General features: G+C 44.1%; 1 long non-coding RNA gene across 1 annotated transcript in view; it reads left to right on the forward strand.

The window, feature by feature from the left end:
* The first annotated feature begins 1723 nt into the window (after window positions 1-1723).
* LOC123826540 overlaps window positions 1724-14054 on the forward strand; it is a 62960-nt gene continuing 50629 nt past the window's right edge. Inside the window, exons 1-3 of the long non-coding RNA XR_006787088.1 lie at window positions 1724-1848; window positions 2507-2686; window positions 3620-3705. This is a non-coding gene — a long non-coding RNA (uncharacterized LOC123826540). The remainder of the gene's footprint in view (window positions 1849-2506; window positions 2687-3619; window positions 3706-14054) is intronic.

Raw genomic sequence — 14054 nt, forward strand, 5'->3', positions numbered from 1 at the left:
AGTAATCAGGCCGAATTGAAACTGGACTTAACACAGTAAATGAGTTGGCCTTGATTTGGCTCTTTGATAAAAATGAGGATGATTTTAGGGGAAAAAGTATGTTTCAATAAAATATGTTATACCCAATTATGGAAAGTAGACTCTAATTCAGTGAACTGACTGCAAAATTTTATTTCTTACCTATGAACTAGACTGGATCCTGAACTTACCCAGTTTTCTTCACATTAGTGTTTCACTTTTCCTTCATCCTTTGATGTGGAGTTGTTGAGAACTGCTGATGCATCATCAACCTTACAGAATTTACCTGAGCCCCGGATGACATTACTAGAGACATTTAACAGGCAGATGAAGAGGGTCTATCAGCTTACCACTGATTAATTTCATCCCAGCAAAAGCCTTGCATTTGGGAGTCTTCTTATCTGCCAGTCCTGCAGACTCAGAAACTGGTTTATGATTTGCTGTGTGCATTAACCTTGGTTCTTTCTGTTTTCATAGAATGTATACTATGACCTGTCAAATTCTTGAGGGTTGTCTTGTTGGACTGTGCAGGAGCAACACCTTCCACCAATGGGTGGTAATGCTGGCCACTGAGAACAACCGCTCAACCTGTTGGGTCTGCACAGAGTTCCTGACTGGGGCCTCTGCTGGCTTGCCATGGTTGACTTACCCTGTGAACCAGACATGCTGGGAATGGCTGCAGGGCTGGAAGGCTTCTGACCCCCTCTTCAAACAGACATGTGAGAAGGTTTTTCCCTCATGAGGAAGCAGGCTAACACACCAAGCCATAGCTCACGTTAGCCGTTTGGGGTGGTGTGGGGTGGTTGTTAGCATGGCAGGTATATGGATGACAGCTTGTACTCATATGTACTGAACACAGAAACGAGACTGCAAATGAAACTGCAACTCCTGGGGTGGATGCCTGCCTTCCTGTACAAGAATATACAATACTGACTGCCGCAGACAATTGGTGGTGTTCCCTCCTCCTGGGTCTCTTTGGCTTCTGCCTTGGGCTTTTAGTCTTGGGGTGTAGCCTTTACACCCCTTGTGGATGAAATGTGCCAACATGCTCACTGCACAGGTCTCCCACCAGGAGAATTAACGCGAAGAACCTGAGGTGGAAGAGCAAAACCAGTGTGGAGTGTGGGGTCAATACATGGCCTATCCCCCTCCCGTGATTGAGGGCTACTCAGAGATTCTAGCATTGTTTTGAGAATGGATTGTAACTCCTTCCTCATCTCCGTTTGGGAGCGGCTTTTTGTCCTGTGACTGCTTCTTGACCTTTTCCATCTGCACATACACACTACGGTAATGTAGCTCTTGGCCACACGTAGGTTTGTGCAACCTGAACCCGAGCTGTCTTTGTCAGGAACTCCTTATGATGAGCCTCAGACTGGAGGAGGTGTGGTCTCTTTCGCACTGACTGGCCTTGGTCAACGCGCTCCCCTGTAATATGAGTAATAAACAGCGTGTCCATATCTCCTAGTCCTCCGGGCATTTTTTCAGAATATCAAAAATCCTTAAGCAGCTCCTGGGTTTGGGTTGGGGCTCCTGTGCTACACCCTCCCTCGAACGCGGCCCTTAACTCTCACCGCAGCCCTTTCCTTACATCAGGCACGGTTGGCTTTGGCAAGAAGAGGTCGCCTCCCTCTAGTGGCCTCCTCAGGGTGCCCTCTGGGAAGTGTAGTGCTGGGCATGATGGGAGTCGTAGTTCTCCTCAGGTCCGCGGCGTTCCTGGACGCTAAGGCCTTTTTGGGGCTCGTGGTGCGGGCACCGCTGGGGTGCTCTGCTTTGGCCTGCGAAACTCCCCAGCTTTTTCTGGCCTGCGTGGGTATCAGTGCCCACCTCCGTGTGAGTGGGGCGTGTGCAGGGGGAGGGGGCCGGGCTGGGGTACCTGGGACCTGCAGCGTCGCCCGTCCACCACCTGAGAGCGTTGCTCTGCGGGCAGGGAATTGGGGTGCCTGGGACAGCTGTGGGTGTGAGTCTTCTGTGGCTGTCTTGTGGGACTTATAAGTGAAACAAACAGTAGCTAATGCGTATGGAGAACTTAGCTTTACTAGGCACTGTTCAAGCGCCTTAGATTGGCGATTTTCACCCGGTGCGGTGCAAGAATTTTTAAAACATGCAGCACCTGACTAGTCAGGGGCACTGACCTCTCTCCCCTTAGATGGTCAAATAAAAAAATGTAGCCATCCAATGTGAATGAATCAAAATTGTACCTACTTTTTTGACAAATCAGCAAAAAAGTATTTTTTGTGTGCTGCAGAATTTTAGTAACTAGTTTATTTGTGCCATGAGATGAAAAAGGTTGAAAATTGCCCCCTTAGATGAATTCACTCATTTCACCCTTCAATTACATGTAGGTTGGCTATACACTTCCCTCATTTTACAGATAAAGAAACCGAGGCAGAGCAGCTGGGCAATTTACCACATTGAACTGGAGCCTTGGGCTGGGACCTGGATTCTCTTCTAGCCTCTCATAATTAACTGCTGTTGTTTCTTTGAGCAGGTCACCAAGCATCCTGGTTCTCAGTCTCTGACACCTGTAAGATGGAGTAGCAGTACTTAGTTTTTAGAGTTGTTTTGAGGACTACAAATAATACACGAGAAGCACTCAACACTCCTGGCATGGAGCAGGTGTACCTATGGTTTCTACGATTCTTTGTACGGCAGCTGTGCTCACGCTGAGGTGTGGTATCCGAGGTTATACACTATACCCAGTCTGTTGAGCTCTCGTGCCAGGTGCTGTGCCCCAAAAGCTCCCTGCAAACTCAGGCAGCCAGTGCAGGCAGCTGTGGCCAATGCCCTTCTCTGATGCTTGTCTGGCTGCTCCAGGCACCCCTTTACCTGGCTCTTCCAAGCCAGGTTTGGGTATGAGAGGCTGAGGGCTGTGTGAGCTGTGGTTGCTATGAGAGGAGGTACCAATGGAATCTGTGTTTAGGAGGGGCCCCAGAGCAACACTCTGGTATTCATCTTGTGTGAGAGTGCATGTTTTAATCATGTTCCCTTGGGTGAAGTATGCTAAGGTAGATGCAGAGAGACAGACAGACAGACAGACATGGACAGTTTGCAGGTTATGTCCTACTCATCGTTCTGTGGGAGAATACAACACTCCAGGTAGGCTGCTCAGGGGAAGCCCCTGGCTCCATCCTGAGACAGAGAGGGAAATGTGGGCAGGCACCTTCATTGTGGTTTCTTTTGGAAGGAAAGGGGTCGGCAGGACATGCAGGCTTAGGACTGGCTGGCTGTGTTTTAAAGGGGCAGCCTGGGAAGTTCATATCCTCTGTGACTGTTAGTGTGTAGTTTAAGGATATCTAAGGACTTCAGGTATCTGTGGGTGAATCACAGTTTGCTAATAGACTCTTGGTGGATGTTAAAGCATCAATTTAACAGAAGTGTCAGTTTAACAGAAATTAGAAGTATGGTTTATACAGAGAGGAGAAGGGGTTGACAAATTGTCTTATGCTTCTCGGCTTGGTAAGTACACCTTTTTCCTCAGTTCACATCATTTCTGTGGAGTGGCTTTGTTGGGACCTGTTGGGCATTATGGTTGGCTGTAACTTGCTCTCTGTAAACCACCCCTTGACACCAGAATTCCTCATGATACACTTTCCTTTTCCAGATCAACCCTGACAGCACTCCACTCTCCCTTGGCAGGAAACTAAGAAGGAAAGAATGGCCATGGATTTTCTGCCTGCACAGGTGATGGTAAGTGAAGGTTGTCTTTTTCCTGAACTGCCTTCTGGGTTCAGAGATGGTGGGCGTGTTTCCATTTTCTGTCCAGGTAGTTTTCTTTCCAGTGAGAACTGTGGAGTATCCAGAGGCTTGTAACTTTCCTCCAGTATCCTGGACTTTTTAGAAGAGCTGCTGAGAAGTGTATGCCCTCTGTCCCGACGTCACTTTTAACTCACCAACCACTTCATGACCAAGGACCGTAGCAACACTGAATAGGAAGCACTTGGTGAGAAGTCCGGGCATTCAGCAGGCTTTGTCTTTATGGAGGGTGTGGTCTCACTTGGGGCAGAGACGTGGAAGGACCAAAAGTGCCTTCAACAAACTTTTATTGAGCACCAGCTATGTATAGGGTGCTATGCAGGATGCTGGGGATACAGAAAGGAAAGATGTTGTTTCTGTTTTCAAGGAGTTCATGGTGATGATTTTAGGAAGTGATTAAACATCCCAGAACAGGCAGAGACAAGATCCCAGAGCAGATGCTGAAGGTCAGGACTGATTGGTGGGCATCCTGAAGGGCTTCCACTTGGCTTGGGCTTTGAGGTTGACACTGGGGTGGGGGGTAGAGGGCTGGGCCTTTCCCAGGGGTCCTTCTTCTTTCTTAGGAGTTCTTTGTGAAGCTGTGACATTAAATGGTCCACATGCCCTCTCAGCCACCTGACTCATGCCTACATCTTCTCTGATTCTTTTCTCCTTCTACTTCCCCTCCTTGGGCCCCTTTCTTTTCTTCTTTATTCTTTATTTTAATTTAACTTTATTTTAAATATATTTTATTGAGTATGCTATTACAGTTGTACCATTTCTCCCCCTTTATTCCCCTCCACCCTGCACACCCCTTCCCACCCACATCCTCCCGCCCCTTTAGTTCATGTCCATGGGTTGTACATATAAGTTCTTTGGCTTCTGCATTTCCTATACTATTTTTAACCTTCACCTATTTATTTTCTACCTACCACTTATGTTACTTATTCCCTGTACCTTCCCCCCACTTTCTCCTTCCCACTCCCCCACTGTTAACAATCTATGTGATATCCATTTCTGTGATTCTGATTTTGAGTTGTTTGCTTAGTTTGTCTTCGTTTTTTTTTTAGGTTTGGTTGTTAATGGCTGTGTGTTTGTTATCATTTTACTGTTCATATTTTTTATCTTATTTTCCTTAGATAAATCCCTTTAACATTTCATATAATAAGGGCTTGGTGATGATGAACTCCTTTAACTTGACCTTATCTGAGAAGCACTTCATCTGCCCTTCTATTATAAATGATAGCTTTGCTGGATAGAGTAATCTTGGATGTAGGTCCTTGCCTTTCATGACTTGGAATACTTCTTTCCAGCCCCTTCTTACTGAAAGGTTTCTTTCGAGATATCAGCTGAGAGTCTTATGGGAACTCCTTTGTAGGTAACTCTCTCCTTTTCTCTTGCTGCTTCTAAGATTCTCTCCTTATCTTTAATCTTGGCTAATGTAATTATGATGTGCCTTAGTGTGTTCCTCCTCGGGTCCAACTTCTTTTGGACTTTCTGAGCTTCCAGGACTTCCTGGAAGTCTATTTCCTTTGCCAGATTGGGTAAGTTTTCCATTATTTTTACAAATAAGTTTTCAATTTCTTGCTCTTCCTCTCCTTCTGACATACCTGTGTTTTTGATGTTGGAATGTTTAAAGTTGTCCCAGAGGTTCTTAAGCCTCTCCTCATTTTTTTGAATTCTTGTTCCTTCATTTTGTTCTGGTTGAATGTTTCTTCCTTCTGCTCCAAACTGTTGATTTGAGTCCTGGTTTCCGTCCTGTCACTGTTGGTTCCCTGTAGATTTTTATTTATTTCACATTATGCATCCTTCATTGCTACCTGGGTCTATTTTATGCTGCTGAAGTACCCAGTGACTTCCTGGAGCATTCTAATAACCAGCATTTTGAGTTGTGTATCTGATAGGTTGGCTCTCTCTTTGTTGCTTAGTTGTATTTTTTCTGGACTTTGAAATGTTCTTTCATTTGGGCCATTTTTTTTTGTCTCTGTGTGCCTGTTAAGTATAAGGGGTGGAGCCTTGGTTGTTCAGCAGGGCAGGGTAATCCCTGTTGCTGAGTTGTGATGCTGTATGTGGGGGAGGGGTCTGAGAGGGAACAGTGTAGCTTGCTCCACTCTCTGCTGGTTTTCAGTCACTTCCCCTGCTACCCATAAGCAAATTGGGCCCTTGTGGTGCTGATTCCCAGGTGGGTGGGCCTGTGTACGTCCTAGGACCCTGTGGGTCTCTCTAGCGAACTGTCCTGTGAGGCTGGGAGTTTCTCCCACTGCTGCCTCAAACCCCATGGCTATTTTCCATCAGAGGCTTTGAGGCTTTATTTCCCTGTGCTAGAACCCTGGGTTGCGCAGTCTGCCTCACTCCCTAGTTGTTCCTTCTGGTTTATCTGCACACAAATGTGGGACTGCCCAGTCTGCCAGCCACTGCTTTGCCTGGTCTGCCAGCTGCCACCTTGCCTAGAGTCCTCTCCACCTGGCTGCCCGTCTCTGCCCCTCGTACCCGTTTGGATGAATGCTTCTTTTTTTTTTAAAATTTTTTTTATTTTATTTATTTATCTTTAGAGAGGGAAGGGAGGCAGAAAGAGAGAGAGAGAAAAACATCAATGTGTGGTTGCTGGGGGTCATGGCTTGCAACCAAGGCATGTACCCTGACCTGGAATCGAACTTGCGACACTTTGGTTCACAGCCTGTGCTCAATCCACTGAGCTATGCCAGCCAGGGCTGGATGAATGCTTCTTTAACTCCTTGGTTGTCCAACTTCCATGTAGTTCAATTTTCTGTCAGTTTTGGTCGTTTTTGGTTTTTAAATTTGTTGTCCTTCTTTGGTTGTGTGAGGAGGCATAGTGTGTCTACCTACGTCTCCATCTTGGCTGGAAGTCTGGGCCCCATTTTCTTGATGCTTTCACTTTGAGATTAATTTCATAACATTAGCCCTCACCTTTCTGAAGGTCTTTGTGGATTCTCTGTCCTCATGCCTGAACTTTTCCCTAGAGAGCCTATCTGTCATTCCCAGACTCTTGGTGAATATTTCCACTTGCACGTCCCACCTGTCTGCTAACACCAGCCCTCTTCCCTTCACTGTGTTCTCTGGTCTGCCATACCCAAAGCCTCTGTGAGTCACTGGCTGCTTTTGCAAAAAGTGGTGGTAGTTCATAGCTTAAAAACGTGGACCCTGGGACTTTTTTCATGAGTTCATATCCAAGCTACGGATATGACCTTGGGGAAGTTGTTTTATCTCTTGGTGCCTCAGTTCCTCATTTGTAAGTGGGGTTAATAATGTACATACTTCATTTAATCCTTACAAGAGGACTGTTTATATCTATATTTCTCAGTTGAGGAAATTGAGACACAGAGAAGCAAATAACATGACCAGGCATTTGAATCCAGACAAGACAGTCTGTACACTTAGCATTATGTTCTGAGAAAGTATATGTAAAGTGCTGAGAACAGTGCATGGTGGTACTAAATCTCAATGAATGCTAGCTGTCACTGCCATTGGTATTGGCAGCAGTAGTATTATTTTAGCACCTGCCAAGTTTGGTATGTCTCTCCTCACTAGGCTAGACTTTCCCTAGACACTTTAATTAGAAGAAGACGGCTGCATTCAGGGAACCAAAATGCAGTGCAAAGCAGTACTTAGCTTTTACCTGGTCAACCCTCTGCCCAAAGGTAGGGCTTGTTGCCAGGGTCCAGCCTCAGCGAGGTCTCAGGGTCCCCGAAGGATGCACGGCTAAGGCGAAGTAACTGAAGCGAGACATCCGGTGGGGTGCCGGAGGACAGCCAGGCTTTTTGGGCCTGACTGACTCACCAAGAAAAATCAATCTTTATTTTTATAGGGGAGGTTATACAACATTCAGTGCATAGTGTGATTATTAAAACAGAAACGGTTACCACAAAAATAATTTCTAAAAACACAGAAGGTTTTACAAATCAATCATGTTAAACAAAGAAATTACCGAAAAGTACAGGAGGTCCCACAGATCAACCATATTACACAAAAGTTATTTTGACCAAGAGGGTCATCAGTCAGATAGCCAACGAAGCTATATGGGCACAAACTTTCAGGTGCCAATTAGTAACTAGGTATCTACTAAGATTTCAGAGATTGGTCTAAATTAAAAGAGTGCAAGGGGTGATTGATAGATATATAGAAATCAACTATTATCTGTTAAGGTTAAATTTATCTCAGTTAGGTAACTGTTTTTTTGCCTAGGTTTTTTGATTTATATATCTTGGGGGGGCCATGTTTTGTATTTGTTTCCATGTATTGAGATTATTATTCTCAACTAGAACTCCTTGCTTCTTTACCCTCCTGTCCAGGGTATGGGGTGTGGGGGTAGTGGCTCTAATAAATCTTAAGCCTTTGAGTGGTGACTCCTTAAGCAACGTTCCTAGCAACAGTTTGCTTCAGCATTCTGGCAGTTGGTCTGCCCATAGTTTAATTTTGTCCGTAACTTCCCAGGTGGGGGAAGCAGGCAACATTAGGGTTGCTAGGAGTCTCTATTCTGTGGTGAGCAACTCATTTTGCGGAGAATCAGAGGCATCGTGCAGATTTTTTGTTATAACACACAGGTATCCAAAAATCCCACCACCTATTGCTAGCAGGGACTGTCATATAGGAAGAGATAGAAAGGAAATCTGACCACAGTCACCTCTGCTGTGCAGATGTGTCTCATCCCACCCGACTGTGTCAAAGGTTAGCTGCTGATTGGCTCCCGACAGCTTGTCACTCTGGGCTTCTCACACCCCAAAGCTGCAGAGGCTGACTTGATTTTAGCTGAGGGAAGCTGTAGAGGAGTGTGTTTGCAACTTGGAGCCAGTTTTTGTGGACTGATAATTCAGTGTCTAACTATGGATTTTAAGTCTCTCAGGGACCTGAGGTACCTGTTTGAAGCAGTTCGGTGATGATATCCAATCTTAACTTCTTTCTTTATTCAGGGTACTGAGAAGCAAACTTCTTTCTGCTGTCTGTTAGAAAAATCGAACAGCAAATAATTACAATTTTTTGAAAAGTAAGCTGTTTGCTGATTTTATAAACATTCATTAGTCTGTTTTCATGTAATTCATAATTTATCTTATGGGAAAAAGACACATGGAAGTTGATATTGATTGCTTCTTTGTTAATCATACTATGTTAATTACATCTTTTTTGGCAGTGAATTAGTACTTGTTTTTGGTATTGTCACTTAAAATTTTTTTATTTCTTAAGAACAGTTGTAGATTTAGAGAAAAATTGCAAAGATAACACCATAGTCACCAGTTTCCCCTATTATTGCTCTGGCTGGGTGGCTCAGTTGCTTGGAGTATTGTCCTGTACACCAAAAGCTTGCAGGTTCCATCCCTGGTCAGGGTGCAGATGAGAGGTAGCTGATCAATGTTTCTCTCTCACATAGATGTTTTTCTCTCTCCCCTTTTCTTTTTCTAAAATCAATAAACATATCCTCGGGTGAGGATTAAAAATAAATATCTGAATCAAACAAAAAAAATCACTGTGTATGCTAAACTTTTGGGACTAAACATAAGGAGATGTCAGTGAAACTTGTAGTAGATCAATAGAAATTATCCTATCTGAAGAACAGGGATGAAAAGGAGCTTCAGTTATGAGTAAAACAATGTTAAAGTTCCAATAAAATGTTATTGGAGTTCAAGGAGAACAGACAAAGCATGGGGCAAAATACATGGAAAGGAAATAATGGCCAAAATATTCTCAAATTTGGTAAAAACAAACAACCAAACAAACCCATATTTAGAGGTTTATGACACTCACTGAACCTCAAGCAGAATAAATACAAAGAAAAGCACAGCTTAGCACATCACTGACCAATGCTGTGCAATAAAAATATAATGTGAAACATGAATGCAAGTCACAGCGTAGTTTAAAGCTTTCTAGTAGTCGTGTAAAAAATAAATAGAAACAGAAAAATTAACTTTGATAGTATATGTTAGGATGGGCGGGGTAGGACAAGATGGAGGCTGAACTACAAACCAGAAGAGACGGCTTACATCAAACCAGGGTGCAAGGAGAACCACCAATGATATATTGCCACTTTGTTCAAAGGAGACCAATCCCAGCTCCCACAAAGAGAGCCAACCAAAATAAAACCCCGCCATATTCCCTGCTTGGGTGCATCTTCCTTGGCCCCACCGTGCAGACCAGGGTACCTTGCCCGGGTTCACAAACCCCAGTAAAGCTCTATACTGCCTAACTTTGTGGCTGATTATCATTTATTCCTCAGTGGAGCCTAAGAAAACCATTCAGTATATTTTATTTTACCCAGTATATCTAAAATTATATTTGAAAATATAATTAACATAAAATTATTGAGATATCATGTATATATATATTTTTCTAGTAAATCATCTGATATGTATTTTACACATAATCACACATCAAAATTTAGATTAGCCACATTTCAGGTATTCAGTAACCCTTTGCGGCTTGTGCCCACCATATTGGGCAGAACAGTCTTAGACAAGTCACTGAAAACTCAAGACTGAAAGCAGACAGAAGAAAGAAAATCACATCATGGACAGTGAATCTATATTTGAATGTCCATTGGCTCCTCATCAGAAATAATAGTGACCAGAAAACAATGGCCAGAATTCAATAGCCACAGAAAATACTCTTCAAGAATGAAGGTGAAACAAAGACCACTTTCAGATAAAATAAAATGTAGCCAATTATCTTCAGTGTGCCTATTCAACAAGACTTGTCAAAGGGAGTTAGTTCTTCAAGCTAAAAGGAAATAATGCCAAATGGGAACTCTAATCTTAGAAAGGAAATGAAGAACATTAGAAATGATGGCTACTTGGATAAATGGCAAAATACTTTTTCTTCTCAGTTTCTTTGACAGGCATGATTTTTTAAAGTAAAAATATGGTATTACATTGGGGTTTGCAATGCATGGGGCTGTAATGCATGTGATAGCTGTGGCTGTAGGTTCATTTATATCTGGACTGGAAAAGCTCTCCTCTGTCTCAGGGGAGTGTGGATGCCTTTTTTGACTTGTGGCCAAGGCAAGAACAGTGACAATACTGTTTAAGGTATAAATGCCGCTGGCCACCTCTGGAGCTGTCTTCTTCACTGATGGCTTGCAGCTGACCTACGTCATTTGACAAGTCTTGCTTGACACACTCACGCCTTCCTTTGAGCTCTCTCAAGCCACAATTCCTAATACTGGTCCAGGCACAGCATAGTCTGCATATGCAGTTAAAGGGTGGTGTGCCTGGAGAGTCTCCTCCCTCCATGGCTTTCCTGCATGCTCTCTGCCCTGCTGCACCCTCCGCCCTGCTTCACCATGCCTTGGCCTTCCCTGAGCATACTCGGTGAGCTCTGCTGGCTGCCTGGACTGGGAAGGTGTAACTAGAGCATGAAGGGGGCCTCTTGTATTCTGTGTGAAACCACATGCTGGCTCCAAATAGACTATAAAGAGCTAAGCGTGCATATTATAACTCTCAGAGAAACCACTAAAAGAGGCATAACTAAAAAGTCCCTACATAAATTAAAATGGAAACTAAAAATATTCAAAACAAGCATACACACACACTGTAAAAAAAATGGGAGCATATGAAGTAATGAGTGAAAGGTTGCTTTTCTGCCCTTTGTGCAAATATCAGAGATTCCTCGGGGTGGACAGCTTGTTGAATTCTTCAGATATTTGTGTCAGATATTTGTGTCTGCACATATGTATATACAGATAAAGAATTTTTTAATAACAGTAGAGTGTTGTGCAGCTTGCTTTTTCATATGAATCCAACAATATGTCAAGGTCAAATTCTGATTTCAGGCATACAAATCTACTTTATTCTATTAAATGGCCACATAACATTTAATGGAATAAATGTACATAAATTGCTTATCCATTCCCTTATCGATAATGACTCTTTTCAATTTTCACCATTTTCTTAATTTTTCACCATTGTATTAGTTTCTTATGGCTATTGGAACAAATTAACACAAACTCAGTGGCTTAAAACAACATAAATTGATTGTCTTACAGTTCTGGAGGCCAGAGGTCTGATATCAGTTTCTTCGGGCTCAGGTCAGGCTCTCAGCAGGACAGGCTCTCTTTGGAGGCTCAAGGGCATCTGCTGCCTGGCCTGGTCCCCGCCTTCCCATGACTGTCTGGGCTCCTTGGCTTGTGGCCCTTGACACGTCTGCAAATGGCTTCACCCCATCTCTGCCTCTTTCCTCACGTTACCTCCTCTTCTTCTCACTCTAGCTCTCATGAGTCTTTCTTACAGGGACCATTGTGATTACATTGGACCCACCTGAATAATAATTCAGGGTACTCTTCGCATTTCAAAATCCATAATTTAAACAGCTCTTCCAAGGCCCTTTATCATATATGTTCACAGGTTCATGACTCAGCCTGTCACAGCCATGAACTTAGAAGGGATGTTTCACTGAACATCCTTGAATAAATATTTCTATGTAGTTGTGATTATTTCTTGTAGTAGAAATCTAGAAGTAGATTTGCAAGGTCAAAATAATGTGCTTATCACATTTTAATGGATTCTCAGCGAAATACCCACCAAAAGCATCTTACTGATTTTCCACCCCCTTCAGCTCTTTCCTACAAGGGCTGCTATCTGCTTCACTTCTCTGCTTTCTCACACTTGGGGATTTAAACTGGAGTTCTCTCAGAAGAACTTACTTTTTCAACAGTTTCCTCTTGTACCTATAGTGTCTGGCACAGTCCTTTGTTTCGTTTTTTGTTTTTAAAAATTTTTCATAGTCAATGGAAACCCATCAGACAACATAGAGATCTGTTTTCTTGAATTGAGGTTTGAGCTCCCCACTTCCTAACAGCGTTTTGGGAAGGTTACTGAACCTTTCTGAACTATTTCTTCACCTGGAAAATGCTTTAATCATGTAGCTTTCTCATAGGATTGCTGTGAAACTAGATACTCTATACAAAGTTCCCATTATTGTCCCCAACATATAAATGTTTAATAAATAAATATTTAGTGACATTCTTTTTATTTTGTCTCTGGTTCCTTTGTTTCTGTTCTGCTGACCATGCTTTCTCCCAGCATTGCTCTAAAGATACTCTGATTTTTCTTTAATTTGGATTTGAGTGGGAGGGAGGAAATTAATATATGTGCTCAGTTACTTTGACAGATCCGGGCTGGATTCAACTTCCTGCTGGCAGGGACTCTGCCTCCCCACTGCTAATTCACCTTTGCTCCCCCTGGGACCTTAGCACATACTTGTTTCATAGATGGTGGATGGCTCCACAGTAACCCACAGGGCTGGTGTGAGACCTTAGAATCCTGAGAGTTGTCAGAATTGCTGCCAAGCCCAGTGTCAGCTTCTTATTGGGCCTGTCAGTGGGGGAGCTGGTCCTGGGCGAGCAGAAGTGGCTTTGCTGTTACAGGAGTCTGTGACGTTTGGGGATGTGGCCATGCTCTTCAGCCGGGACAAGTGGCTGTACCTGGACTCTGCACAGAGAACTTTGTACCAGGAGGTGATACTGGAGAACTACCATAGCCTGGTGTCCCTGGGTAAGGCCAGACTTCATCCTGGTCTTGCTGGGTGAGGCCCTGCCTAGGTCTGGGCTTGCTGGGGAAGGAGGTTTTCCCTGATGAAGAATCTGCTGGGGGAGAACTTAGGACTCCCTGATCAGTTTCTGAGTCAGCAGGTTTCCACCCCATTGTGCCCTTGGGAAAGGGGCTCTCTCAGCCTTGACAGCATATACTTTTGTTGTGATGTCCTTAATGCTATTCTTCTCTCCTTCCTGTCCTTTCCTTCTACTCTACCTCCCAACGTAGGTTTCCTCCTACTCCATGATAGATTCTGAAACACATCGGACTCCTGTTTTAGAGGCGATGGGCCAGGCCCTGTACTGTTTCTGAGCTGAGACCCACCTTCTGCCCCACCCCAGACAGCTCCAGCCGCACCCGCCCCTCCCCGGCAGTGCAGTGCTGCCTGATCCACCCCCAGCTTCTTCCTGGGTATGAGATCTGGGCTTACTCATCATGCCCTTTGTTCAAACTCTATCTCCTTCCTCCTGAGCAAGGATCCTGTTTTCTGTGCCACAGGTGATCTGCCTGTTGTATTAAGGAACAGATCCCTGCACAGTGGGAAGAGTAATTCCTCCAGATACCTGTCTTGGTGAGTGAATGCCTGGGAAGTGGGCACAGGGTGTCTTCCTACCTGAGCAGGTCAGGGGAGGCAGGGCTCTGGCGATGCCTGGAATCAGAGAGCCCTGGCTGAGCTGGGCAGGGCCATCAGGAAGGGCCTTGTCTTGACATTTTGTCATGTGTTCTCTGCTCCTGTCCCTTGCTTGCTTCACTCACTTCTACATCTTT

The sequence above is a fragment of the Phyllostomus hastatus genome, unplaced genomic scaffold (assembly GCF_019186645.2).
Source record: "Phyllostomus hastatus isolate PE091 unplaced genomic scaffold, TTU_PhHast_1.1 phas_contig_81, whole genome shotgun sequence".
Classification (NCBI taxonomy): domain Eukaryota; kingdom Metazoa; phylum Chordata; class Mammalia; order Chiroptera; family Phyllostomidae; genus Phyllostomus; species Phyllostomus hastatus.